Source organism: Pyxicephalus adspersus, chromosome 2 (genome assembly GCF_032062135.1).
Source record: "Pyxicephalus adspersus chromosome 2, UCB_Pads_2.0, whole genome shotgun sequence".
NCBI classification, from domain to species: Eukaryota; Metazoa; Chordata; class Amphibia; order Anura; family Pyxicephalidae; genus Pyxicephalus; species Pyxicephalus adspersus.
Window position 1 is genome coordinate 7,307,992 of NC_092859.1, and position 11,456 is coordinate 7,319,447.

At 42.8% G+C, this 11,456-nt stretch overlaps 4 non-coding genes across 4 annotated transcripts; 3 read left to right on the plus strand and 1 right to left on the minus strand.

Annotated features, from left to right (window-relative positions):
• Positions 1 to 4,950: 4,950 nt before the first annotated feature.
• Positions 4,951 to 5,024, minus strand: TRNAI-AAU (transfer RNA isoleucine (anticodon AAU)). The gene has a single exon. It is a non-coding gene; the product is annotated as a tRNA-Ile (tRNA).
• Positions 5,025 to 6,785: 1,761 nt separating this feature from the next.
• TRNAP-UGG (transfer RNA proline (anticodon UGG)) lies at positions 6,786 to 6,857 on the plus strand. The gene has a single exon. It is a non-coding gene; the product is annotated as a tRNA-Pro (tRNA).
• Positions 6,858 to 7,674: 817 nt separating this feature from the next.
• On the plus strand, positions 7,675 to 7,746 carry TRNAP-AGG (transfer RNA proline (anticodon AGG)). Its single transcript has one exon. It is a non-coding gene; the product is annotated as a tRNA-Pro (tRNA).
• A 1,853-nt stretch (positions 7,747 to 9,599) lies between these two features.
• On the plus strand, positions 9,600 to 9,671 carry TRNAP-UGG (transfer RNA proline (anticodon UGG)). Its single transcript has one exon. It is a non-coding gene; the product is annotated as a tRNA-Pro (tRNA).
• Positions 9,672 to 11,456: the final 1,785 nt, after the last annotated feature.

Genomic DNA, 11,456 nt, shown 5'->3' on the forward strand with positions numbered 1-11,456 from the left:
GATCACATTTAGGTACAACATCCCTGGTTTCCCACATGCGCTGGAACCACAAACCAAAGTGGGAGAAGTGCTTGCGTTCTCTTGAAGGAGGTGCAACCACGTCATCGTCTCTTCCACCTCCATTGACTCCTTCTCCACCTCCAACTGTCATTGCTACTAGGTCTCAGGAGGTTGGTGTGAGCCAGTCTTCTAGTGGCGATAAGGTATCAGGTTTTGTGGCGTCAGACAAAGTTTGTCGCCGCAAGATTAGTGCTCCAGTGACCCCTTCAACTCCCCTAGCTCCCAGTCCCTTCAGCCCACTCTACCGGAGTTCTGCGCAAGGCATCAGGCTATGTGCCCAACCAACAAAAGAGTAATTGAACTCAATTTACATCTAGCCAAACTATTGGCCTTGCAGCTACTGCCTTACAACATTGTGTGCTCCCTTCCGTGACATGATGGCCTGTGGCAAGCGGCAGTGGGCTATACCAAGCAGGCATTACTTCTCCTGCACAGCTCTACCCTGTTTATATGCACATGTGTTGGAAAACCTCTGCCGGGCAGTGGCATTCTCAGTGTCTAGCAAAATCCACGTCACCATGGACAGCTGGACAACCAGGCACAGAGTGGGACGCTACCTGTCCTTCACCGCTCACTGGGTGGCCTTGCATAGCCCAGTGGGCGGTAGTCTGCAAGAGGCATTACAGCACCTAGTACCCCCGCTGAAGGGTGTGGTGGGAAAGCATGGGCCCCCCACGTCCTCTCCCTCCTCCTTCTGCATTCCTTCTACTGTCAACCCCTCTCTTTTCGACACTCCTAAAAGGCCAGCAGCGGAGGACACTGTGGTTAAGCGGGCACGCCACTACAGGTCCCTCAAGCACAGGCATTGCCAAGTAGTGCTGAAACTGGTGTGCTTGGGGGAGAAAAGTCACACCGCCAGAGAACTCTTGTCTGCTTTGCACAGAGAGGTTGAGGCTTGGCTGTCGCCCTCCCGGCTCACAATAGGCAATGTAGTATGCGACAACAGGGCCAACCTTGTGGTGCCACTGCGGCGCTTAGTAAGATCCAGCGCCAACAGAGGCTGCCACCGCATAGACTGATTTATGACACTGTGACTTCAGCAGGCCACATCAGGAGTTTCAAGAGGAGGAGGAGGAGAAGGAGGAACATGATTATGATGATAATGATGAGGAAGACCATGTTGGGGCTGCTGGACAGGACCCGTCCAACCCGCATTTGTGCTGTCACGGCCCACGCATTGTGCGGGCTTTGGAACAACAGGAACTGCTTCAGCTTGAAGAGGAGAAGGTGGGTGATGAGAAGGAAGATGTCTTGCCGCCTACTGAGGGACAGGAGGAGGATGGGCCCAGGGAACCCCTCTTTCATATGTGTGTCCACATGTTGCAATGCCTATGGAGGGACCCCCGCATTTACAGCATCTAAAAAAGGGGTGATTACTGGCTGGCCACTCTTCTGGACCACCATTTTCTACCCAACCCGGCGCAAGCAAAAGAAAAGGTGGCCCGCCTGAGCAGAATACTATGCGTTCAGCTGTGTGAGGAGTTCTGCGCACCACATTCCACACAGGGAGCTCAGGCAGAGACTGCCTCCACCGTATCCTGCTGTAGCACTGTTAGTCATCTTTTTTCTCACTGTACATTTACTAAAGCTAAAAAAAATCAATTGCAGTTCCTATTTACCAAAGAAGACCATTTGGTACAGTTATATTTCTGGCCTACTTTAAAATAAATACAGATATTTTTTTTAACCACATTAGCAAGTTATTTGGAAATGGACAAATGTACAGTATTGTACAAAATGCCCAATATTTGAAACAGTTGTATTAAACAAACCAAAGTAGCTATAATTTTTACAATGATACATTTTACCAGACTATGCTGAACCCCATAAATAGAGTAGCTGCACATTGAGTTGTTCTGTGCTTAATTTTCCCCACATATAAATGCACTAATAAAAAAAACAACAAATAAACTCTAGTCAAGACTTTCTGAAGTATTTAAGCAGGCATACAACTGTATCATTATTAGAGTAGTTCTCTTCCTTTCAAATGTTAATTATTTGGTATGAATCTTACCAGTAAGCTGATACATGAGAGAATATTATATTGTTCTGTAGTTCTCAAAACAAAGAGGAGAAAATGTGTATGTGCTAAGGTGTCTCCTAGCACCAATCTTATTTTAGGAATGACCCATTTAGAGATGATGGCTTTGTTTTCTCTTATCTCACAAGGAATCCATGGCTGGTAGCATCATAAAGCCTTTTCTCTTCTCTTTTGCTGTAGCACACAAAACTGCTGAAGTTCTTTGGGAATCTAAGTCCTCAGTCGCAGCTAAAGCTTCTGCTTTTGCTAGGCGAAGAGCATTAAGATAACTGTCAACTAACAATGTAAAGTCAGCGAGCATGCCACCCAACATAGTTTGACGCAAACCTAGGAGGTGCGATACTTCCAGAGCCAACGCTTTTAGCAAAGTAGCAGACAATGGATGCTCAGAATACATATTAGGATTTTGCTCTTGATCAATGTTTGTTTGATATTCAAGAAATACACTTGTGCATATGGCATATTTAGATACTGAGTCAAACATTCCTTCACAGTAGATGTTCGATGAGGATGAAAACCACCAGTCTCCATGGAAAACAAGTACACATCACCCACCTGTGTATCAAAAACATTATTCAAAAACACACCATATTGGTGGGACAAAATATCTCCTAGCCAACGACAGTCGTGGGTGACCTTTAGGATGCTTTTGTCTTCAAACACCACTTGGAGACCATTTTTAAAGACCCCTGGCCCTATGGGGAGGATGTCAAAAAGGTAAACATGCTTTCTTGTGCCCACCTGCAGCCAACACAATTTCCCATTGTGACATATGTTTAGGCCAGAAGCTCCCAAGCTCAAGACCTTTTGGTGCTGGAGATGCAGAATCTTTCTTCTATTGTCACTCTTTCAACCTCTGGGCCTCTTGACTCTTTTACTGGTTCCACATTTAGAACATTTTGCCCAAAAAACAGCCTTGCTCCTCAGAAAGCTTCACCAGTCTTCAAATTCTTGACTTTAATCAGGAGAACACTGTGATCTGCATGAACACCAAGAAAAACTCCTTGAAATCTTCCATTAATGGTTGCAGATTTGATAGGCTTCCTAATAATACAGCTCAGAAAACGTTCACCAGATGTGGGCTCCATATAGAAATGGTAATAAAATTATGCAAATAAATGACAGCCTTCTGCAGCTTCTGCTGTGTGAGTTAGGCGGGATTGCAAACATCGAGGAGCCCCAATACAGGTATTTTAGTGTTTGATACCTGTTCCTATTCACCAAAGAAGGCCGTTTGGTACAGTCAAATTTCTGTCCTACTATAAAATTAATACGGATATTTTAGTGTTTGATACCTTTTCCTATTTACCAAAGAAGACGTTTGGTACAGTTAAATTTCTGACAATGGACTACACCCAGCTCTAGATGGCAGTTACCAATGCGGTCTATGCTTCTTCTCAGGGCCCACCACCTCCTCTTGCTGCCGCCTCTCAGTACTCCATTCACTAAAATTGTACACTTCCGGGGGGCATTGACGATGCACTACACCCAGCTCTGGATGCCAGTTACCAATGCGGTCTCCCTGGCGATAGCTGATCAGAGGCCACACACTGCTACTGCTCTCGCTGACCCATGCTCCGTCTCTGGTCCTCCATCCTTTTGCCTAATGTCACCGCGCTACTTGTCCACAACTTTATGGGTGGCATTCCTAACACATGTCATCCAGGTCATGATGCCAGCTAGCAATGCGCCTCCTGCTGTTATGACGGCAGAGACTGCTGTTAGTGGGTTAAGTTCACAAGTAGCACCACCCTTTCCCAAAGTCCTAATGTTTATGCTGCCTTCTGAAAGCTGTCCATTACGCAAAATTCCCATTTGCCTGCTGTCACTTTACCTGCCATTTTCTGGAAAACCACAAGGCCTTTTGGAACTAATGTTTAAAGTTGGCCCATTGAATTGCTGAAATTTCGGGGACCCATCGGAAGTTCGAGGAAATTTTCGCAAGACTGTCGGAGGCCTTCTCGTTCATCCCTACTTACAATCTAGGAGGTGGGGGAGGCAACTCACAATAGGAGAGGGGATATGCAGTGCAAGCCGAATAGGACGAGGAAGACCATTCAGGGCAGCTTTAGAAAAATCTTGGAGCCATGCGTGTGATGAGGTTATGAATGAGGAAGTCATTAGTAGGTCATTGGAGGAGCGAAAAGAGCAGCTAGGGGGGATTTTTCTATCAGGTTAGAAAGGTAAGTGGGACAAGAACTGTGGAGGGATTTGAAGGCAAAGCACAAGAGCTTGAATTTGATTCTCAGGTGAAATGGAAGCCAATCAAAGAACTGCAAAGAGAGGCAGCAATAGAGGAGTGGTGGGAAGGATGGATGAATCTGGCTGCAGCATTCAGCATTCAATAGATTGTAGGGGAGAGAGTTGGGTTAGTGGTATGATAAGAGCATGTACAAGGAGATAATAGATTTTTATTCAGTGGAGATGATCTAGCTCCAAACCTAGGTGTCCCCAGATCAATAAATGGCCCACCACTAAGGTAGTAACATAGCGCAGCCTTTCCGATCCTTTTTACTCAAGAAGAACCTTTCAATTATTTCCAGATCATTTATGTTGGTGGGGTTGTATCTTGTGGACCATTAGGCCTTCAATATTACCTTCCCCAGCTAGAAAAGTCTATTCTGTGCCTCTCTCTAAATTAGTTTCACATTATTACTAGTGGCCAGTTTCCCTTAGCTTTATAGCTAAGCCCTGACAAATGTAATTTTAAGGCCACTTTTAAGGACACATCAACTTAGCAATCGCTTCCATAGGGGCAACTTGCGGATCATTAAAAAAAATGACATAGAAAAAAAAAGGCCCATTGTCAATAGTTGGCAAACGTTTCTGGTATAAGTGTGGAAAAGTAGTGGCCCGTACGGGGATCAAACCCGCGACCTTGGCGTTATTAGCACCACGCTCTAACCAACTGAGCTAACCGGCCATTGGTGCTTTGATCAAACAGATTTCAACTTGGAAGGTTGCATGTTCAAAACTCATCAAGGTCTAAAGATTTCTGGAGATGATCACTAACTCCATAACTTTTATACTCCCTCAGAGGAAGACATGAAGGGTAATACTACAGAGCAGCCTTTATCAACCTTTCTACCCCAGAGGACCCTTTAAAATATTTCCAATTCCTTAATGTTAGTGGTCAGCTGAAAGAATCTTCTCCTTAAACAATCGGAATTTACACACAATAGGAGGGGAGACCATCTCTGGAGTCATGCTGCTGGTTCTGAAAAGTGGTATTGCCTCAAGAACTTTGCAGGTACCAGAAAACAGAAGGTCAATCATGCACAGCTCAGAGAATCCCTAGCAACCTCTGTTGAACTGTTGAACAGTTTTTCTCAACCTTCCCTGAAGTGTTCCCCCAAGACCTTAAAGTTTTTTCAAGGGGTTTCCCTGTGTTAAAAAGGTTAAGAAACATTGCCAGGGATAGTAAAAGGTGCTCCTGTTTGTTTAACATCACCAGGATTACATGACTCATATTGTTAATTGAAACAGCAGCTGGACTTATTCTAAGGTGGGAGGGGTGTTTACTCAAGGAGTGTTTGGAAAGTCCAGCTGTTACAAACTTTGCAAATGGACTATATATTATTTTGGGAAGTTTCTCCCATATCATGATACAAAACCTGCTGGCTCATTGGTCTAGAGCAGGGGTGTCAAACTCTGGCCGCGGGCCAAATCTGGCCCGCAATGTCCTTTTTTTTGGCCCCTAAAGGAATCCTAAATATGCATTGCAGCTGGCCCTCCGCTGAATTGAAATAGCACCGCTACTACAATTCCCGGCATCACTTGCGTCCAAAGAGCAGTGGGCTCTCGGCTTATGCGTAGCCCACATTGGACTGTTTTATAGATGCAAGTAATGCCAGAAATAGCGTAGTAGCGGTGCTATTTAAATGAAGAGGGAGTTCCAGCGGCGGGCCACTCATAATATTTAGCCCTGCATTGTCGGCGTCTGTCATTTCCAGCACTTCCCCTCAGCTACATATGGGAGGTGCCAGGAGGTTTTTGGAGTTACTGGGGCTTCTTGGCGACCCATGGCCTTGTGTCATATAGCAGGGCGCTGCACAATTTCCACGCTACATCCTTGACACAATGCCCCAGCTCCGTACCCAAGCTGTTCAACTGCTCCCTATGTTCGGCAGCACATATCTGTAGTTGCAACTATTCTCCAAGATGAACAAAACATTGCACAGGAGTTGTCTTACTGATGAACACCTTATCTCAATCCAGCATCCAAGAATAGATGTTTTTTTAAACCAGCATCCAAGAAGAGATGCCAGGTATCTGGCCTAGACCTTGAATAAATGTTTTCTTGATTTTCTTTGCTACTCCAAGGCATAGACTTGAATAGTTGGATTTGCATAGAAAAAAAAAATATTTTTATTGTTAGCCTGTGCAAAAAGGTAACCATTGAAATGTAATTTAGAAGGCTACAAATAGTGAAGGAGGCATAAGATTTTTTCTTAAATAAAAATAAAATGAAAAGGCTTTATATCCAAAGGAAAAACTTCCTCAATTTTTTCAATATATTTCAATTTTGGCCCCGCGACTTTTAAGTTTTTAATTTTGGCCCACTGTGTATTTGAGTTTGACACCCCTGGTCTAGGGGTATGATTTCAGGTGCCCATCTATTTCATTTGATGGGGACCTGCTCAGTATCGCTAACTGGTTCTCATTTGTCCACCTCTTCCCATCTGGCTCGTTGGTCTAGGGGTATGATTCTCGCTTTGGGTGCGAGAGGTCCCGGGTTCAAATCCCGGACGAGCCCAACTTTTGATTTCAAATCTTTTCAAAGACATGTGAGAAATATATGAGGTTGATATAGCTGACGTTTTTGTAAAAATTCTAGTTGACTAGGACACCTACATTAATTTCATACTAACATGGGGTCAGCCAAGCAGGCTTTGTTTCATGGTGACCCAATGATCTTCCTATTAATACCTCAGAAGTATTAATAGTAAGAGCTAAAATTATTTCCTTCAACTGCAGGGTTGAGCTATACTGAAGCATATGTCTATCAGGTCCTCATATGACCAATTCCAGCAAAATGGCTGACATGCAATTGTGAATGGGACCCAATGTAGTTGCATTCACTAGATGCATCTTGAGTCTGGCCAAGATCATAGAAATTGGAGGGGTCAGCAGGAAGAAGTAGCCCAACTGGAAAATCCAGGGTGAGGTAGGAAACGTAACCCCTAGGCCAATGGACCATCCAGTAAAATAAAAGGTCCATAATAATGATGGGGCACTTTCTTCACCACATTACAAACCATTTACCTGGCACTTTGGTCTAGGGGTATGATTCTCCTTTAGGGTGTGAGAAGTCCTAGGTTAAATGGAACATTCACACAGGTACCTGACAGCCTGAACATCCACACAAGTACATGACAGGCTGGGCTCAAATGACTACTAGGTGAATGAAAGGAATTACTGTGTAGAAGAGCACCAGATTGAAGATCAGTAATGTAGCAAACACTGTTATTTTTAATTTTACTTTTACTAGTTTATTAAAATAGACCATCCACTACATTGGAAGGGCCACATCCGTTGGGCATTTTTCTCACCAAAATAAAAACTACATATCTGGCTCGTTGGTCTAGGGGTATGATTCTCGCTTAGGGTGCGAGAGGTCCCGGGTTCAAATCCCGGACGAGCCCAGTTTTGTTTTTTTAGCAAAAACACAAGTAGTCAAAGCTTAAAGTGAATCAGTAGTGCCATTGCTGACCCTTATCTGAAAATATTAGTTGTCTTACTATCTATGGCTTCAGCGATTTACAAAAATTTTATCCTAATAAATCATAAAAAATTGGAATATACCCTGGGGATATCAATTTTTTATATAAGTGTCTTACACATATACAATGCCAAGCCTGTAGTCATAATGTATACAAGTAAAGAGATGAAAGAAAAGACAGGCTTTTTGGCAATATAGTGCAAAAACAATTATGGTTTATTAACACATACTTTAAACCTAGGTACAACATAGACCTTCTATGCTAAAGACCTGGAATATACATCATAGTACCTAATATACAAGTTCAATCTTCCTGATAAAATTATTAGTTGTAAACATAAAAAGCAACTTGTGATTTTGGGCCTCATACTCTAACGCGTTTCACCAGTAAGGCTTCTTCAGGGGATTGTTGAGATCACAGAAATAGAGAAATAATAGCAATAGCTGACAAATACAAGATAATAAAATAGTATAAATAAATATATATATATATATATATATATATATTTAGCATATAAGGTCTATGTTCTACCCAGGTTTAAAGTATGTGTTAATAAACTATAATTGTTTTTGCACTATACTGCCAAAAAGCCTGTCTTTTCTTTCCTCTCCTTACTTGTATGCTCCTGTATATCTGTTAAAATCCTGAAGTTTGGACCTTGATGATGAGGTCATTGTTGACCACAAGCTTGATCAGCTGTGACCTACTCGACTGATTCCCTCACGGCCTCTTAAAGATACCACTTTTCTGGTGTTCTTTTTCGTTGTGATTTTAATTTAGAATGACTGGAACACTAATTTATCTAGAAATGCTTGGTTGCTTCAGAACCAACAACAAGCCTGGGCACAGCCAAACAGAGGAAGAACACCAAACTCTAGCACCACTATATTAGAAGAAAACAGGTGAAGCCCCTGCTTTCAGCTGTGAACATCAATGCAAGTGCTGGACCATTGTTGCTGCCAACACCAACAATAGAAGGAAGATATAAAACAGACCAAAAGCAAATTTAGAGTCCCATCAGGTTCAGGGTAGAAGCCACCCCATGTGGGCTACATTGATGATTACTACTATTAAATGCATTCGTTTCCTGAAGCCAGGCTGGTATGGTAGAACACCCACAAGTGGCAAGTACATGACGACAAGCTCAAAAGAAGTGGGTTAGAAGACATTGGCTATCATTCAACCTGGAATACTGAGGACATTTAGGTGACGGAAAGGAATTACTGTGGAGAAGAGCTCTGGATTGAAGATCAGTAATGTAACAAAATCTTGTATTTTAATTTGCTTTTACTAGTTTGGTAAAGTGAATCATTTACTAAAAGATGAGGTCCACTTTAAGGGCTGGGCATTTTCTTCACCAATTTACATATTCAACAGCTGGCTCATTGGTCTAGGGGTATGATTCTCGCTTGGGTGCGAGAGGTCCCGGGTTCAAATCCCGGACGAGCCCTATTTTTATTTAATTACTAGTAAATGTTTAAAGAAGTGAAAGTGATTTAGATCTCACCATTGGGGACCTTCATCAAAAAAATATTAGTTGCCTTGCTGTTTATGGCTTCAAATGAGATACCAGCCTACAAAAATTGTATGATAGAACCTATAACACTTACTCCCAATCAATGGATTAAAACTATTGAAGTCACTAAATCACATGACATCAAGGGAACTAATATCTAGCAATGAAAACCAGCTATGTATTTCACCTTTCACTGCAGTGCTGGTCTTTACATACCCATATGTATATCAGGTCATCTTATAACTTTTAAACTCCAACTGGCTCGTTGGTCTAGGGGTATGATTCTCGCTTTGGGTGCGAGAGGTCCCGGGTTCAAATCCCGGACGAGCCCTACTTTTAAAACAAACACCAGTAATTTATACTTAAGGTGAACCTACACTAAAACTAAAGTTTTCATTGATATTGTAAAGTTTATGTCACAAATTATTTGGGACAGAAAACAGCTCTGGATTTAAGATGAGTAATATAGCAAAAACTTATATTCGTTTCTTCTTTAGTTTTTACTGGTTTGTTAACAAAGACCTTCCACTTTGGTGACCTACGGGTGAATAATTCACTATACCTTCCAGCCAGTAGACTAAAAGAAGCATCAGTTATTGAATTAAAAGACATAGATCCAAAAAATAATTGATAACTATCTCACCTTTTGCCACCACTACTTCTGCTGTCTTGTCAGGGATGGTCAACATGACTACACAACACTTAAATTGGGTCCATGTACTTGCTGGAAGTAGAGTGATCCAACAGCTATACCTGCCAGAATCCTCTTCAGTCACTTTGTGAAGACTCAGCTTCGCATTACCGTCTTGAAACCAGGTCCGGCGCACCTTGGTACGGCCCCTGAAACGTTCCTCCTGCTGATCATGTTCCTCCTTTCCATTCTGGAAATGAACAACCAGGTCTATCTCAGTATGGTCCTTCTGCCAGGAGACTTGGACTCCTTCATTGTTGACCACTTTTGGTGGGGAAAAAGAGCAAGGTAGGTGAGCTGTGTCCCCCCATTTAACCGTGATGTTTTGTTCTGCCTTTGGGCACTGCCTAATACCTAATAGGTAGAGAGAAAAAAAGTAATTACAAGACAATAAACCAAACTCCTTTTATTGGAAATATCTTAATAATCATTAGTATATTTGAACCTTAAGTTTTTCTGTGATTACAAAAATATATTTTGTGATACAAAATTTCTCACCATGAGATGCTGCCAGTAACAGCACTTCCTGAGGTAGGTTGATAACTCTAAAGCACCGTATCATAGATTCCTCAGGACTAGGGCAGATCTTTGCCATCATTAGCTCCACTCACCTTGCACCCCTCTGGAGGCTCCCATTTGGTGTTTATTTCCTGGTTTGCACCATGTGACTCCTTGAAAACTATCACTTTGCCTTACAAAAGATGTGCTCCATCCACTGGTGGAAGTGGAAACATCATCTGAAATGCCTCAGGCTTAGCACTCCCTCTGGTGGTGGATGTTGGTACTTACCTGTAAAATGGTCTCTGCCCAGTCACATGATTCTCCCTATATAAAAAAGCAACAGGCTACAGAATGGCCTAAGGCCTAAAAAACTAGGTTGCTGTTTCTGATTTCCAAGCTTCTGTGAGTTCTCCAGACTTCCCTGATTTTGCCTTCATCTTTTGTTTTGGTACTGTGCCTTGGCCCTTTGGTTACTGATCCCAACTTCATCTAGACCTTTCCTAATTGCTGCCTGCCTGGACCCCGGCCTGTCTGACTATGCTTTGCACAACATTCCTGCACTTCCCACCAGTTCTACTCAGTCAGCTCTCGCCAGCTTCGATGTATGGGGCCACAACCTAGGCACCCAATGCTAAAGTTTTTATCAATGCTTGTGAGGTGCACAGACGAAGCAGAAATTTAGATTCTGCACCCTGTTCACACGCAAGGAAAGGTGATGGGATGATGTGGATAATCCACCACCTCCTGTGATTACCACAATACACTGCCTCTCAACTACCATTGTCGGCCTCCATGGGTGCTTCTTATTTAAAAAAAAACATTTTCATGCAGTTGGCAATGTGGACTATGTAGTAATCATGTTTGCAAATAAATCCTACACAAGTTCCTCACCTCCACCATGACGTTCCTCACCCCTGCCATGAC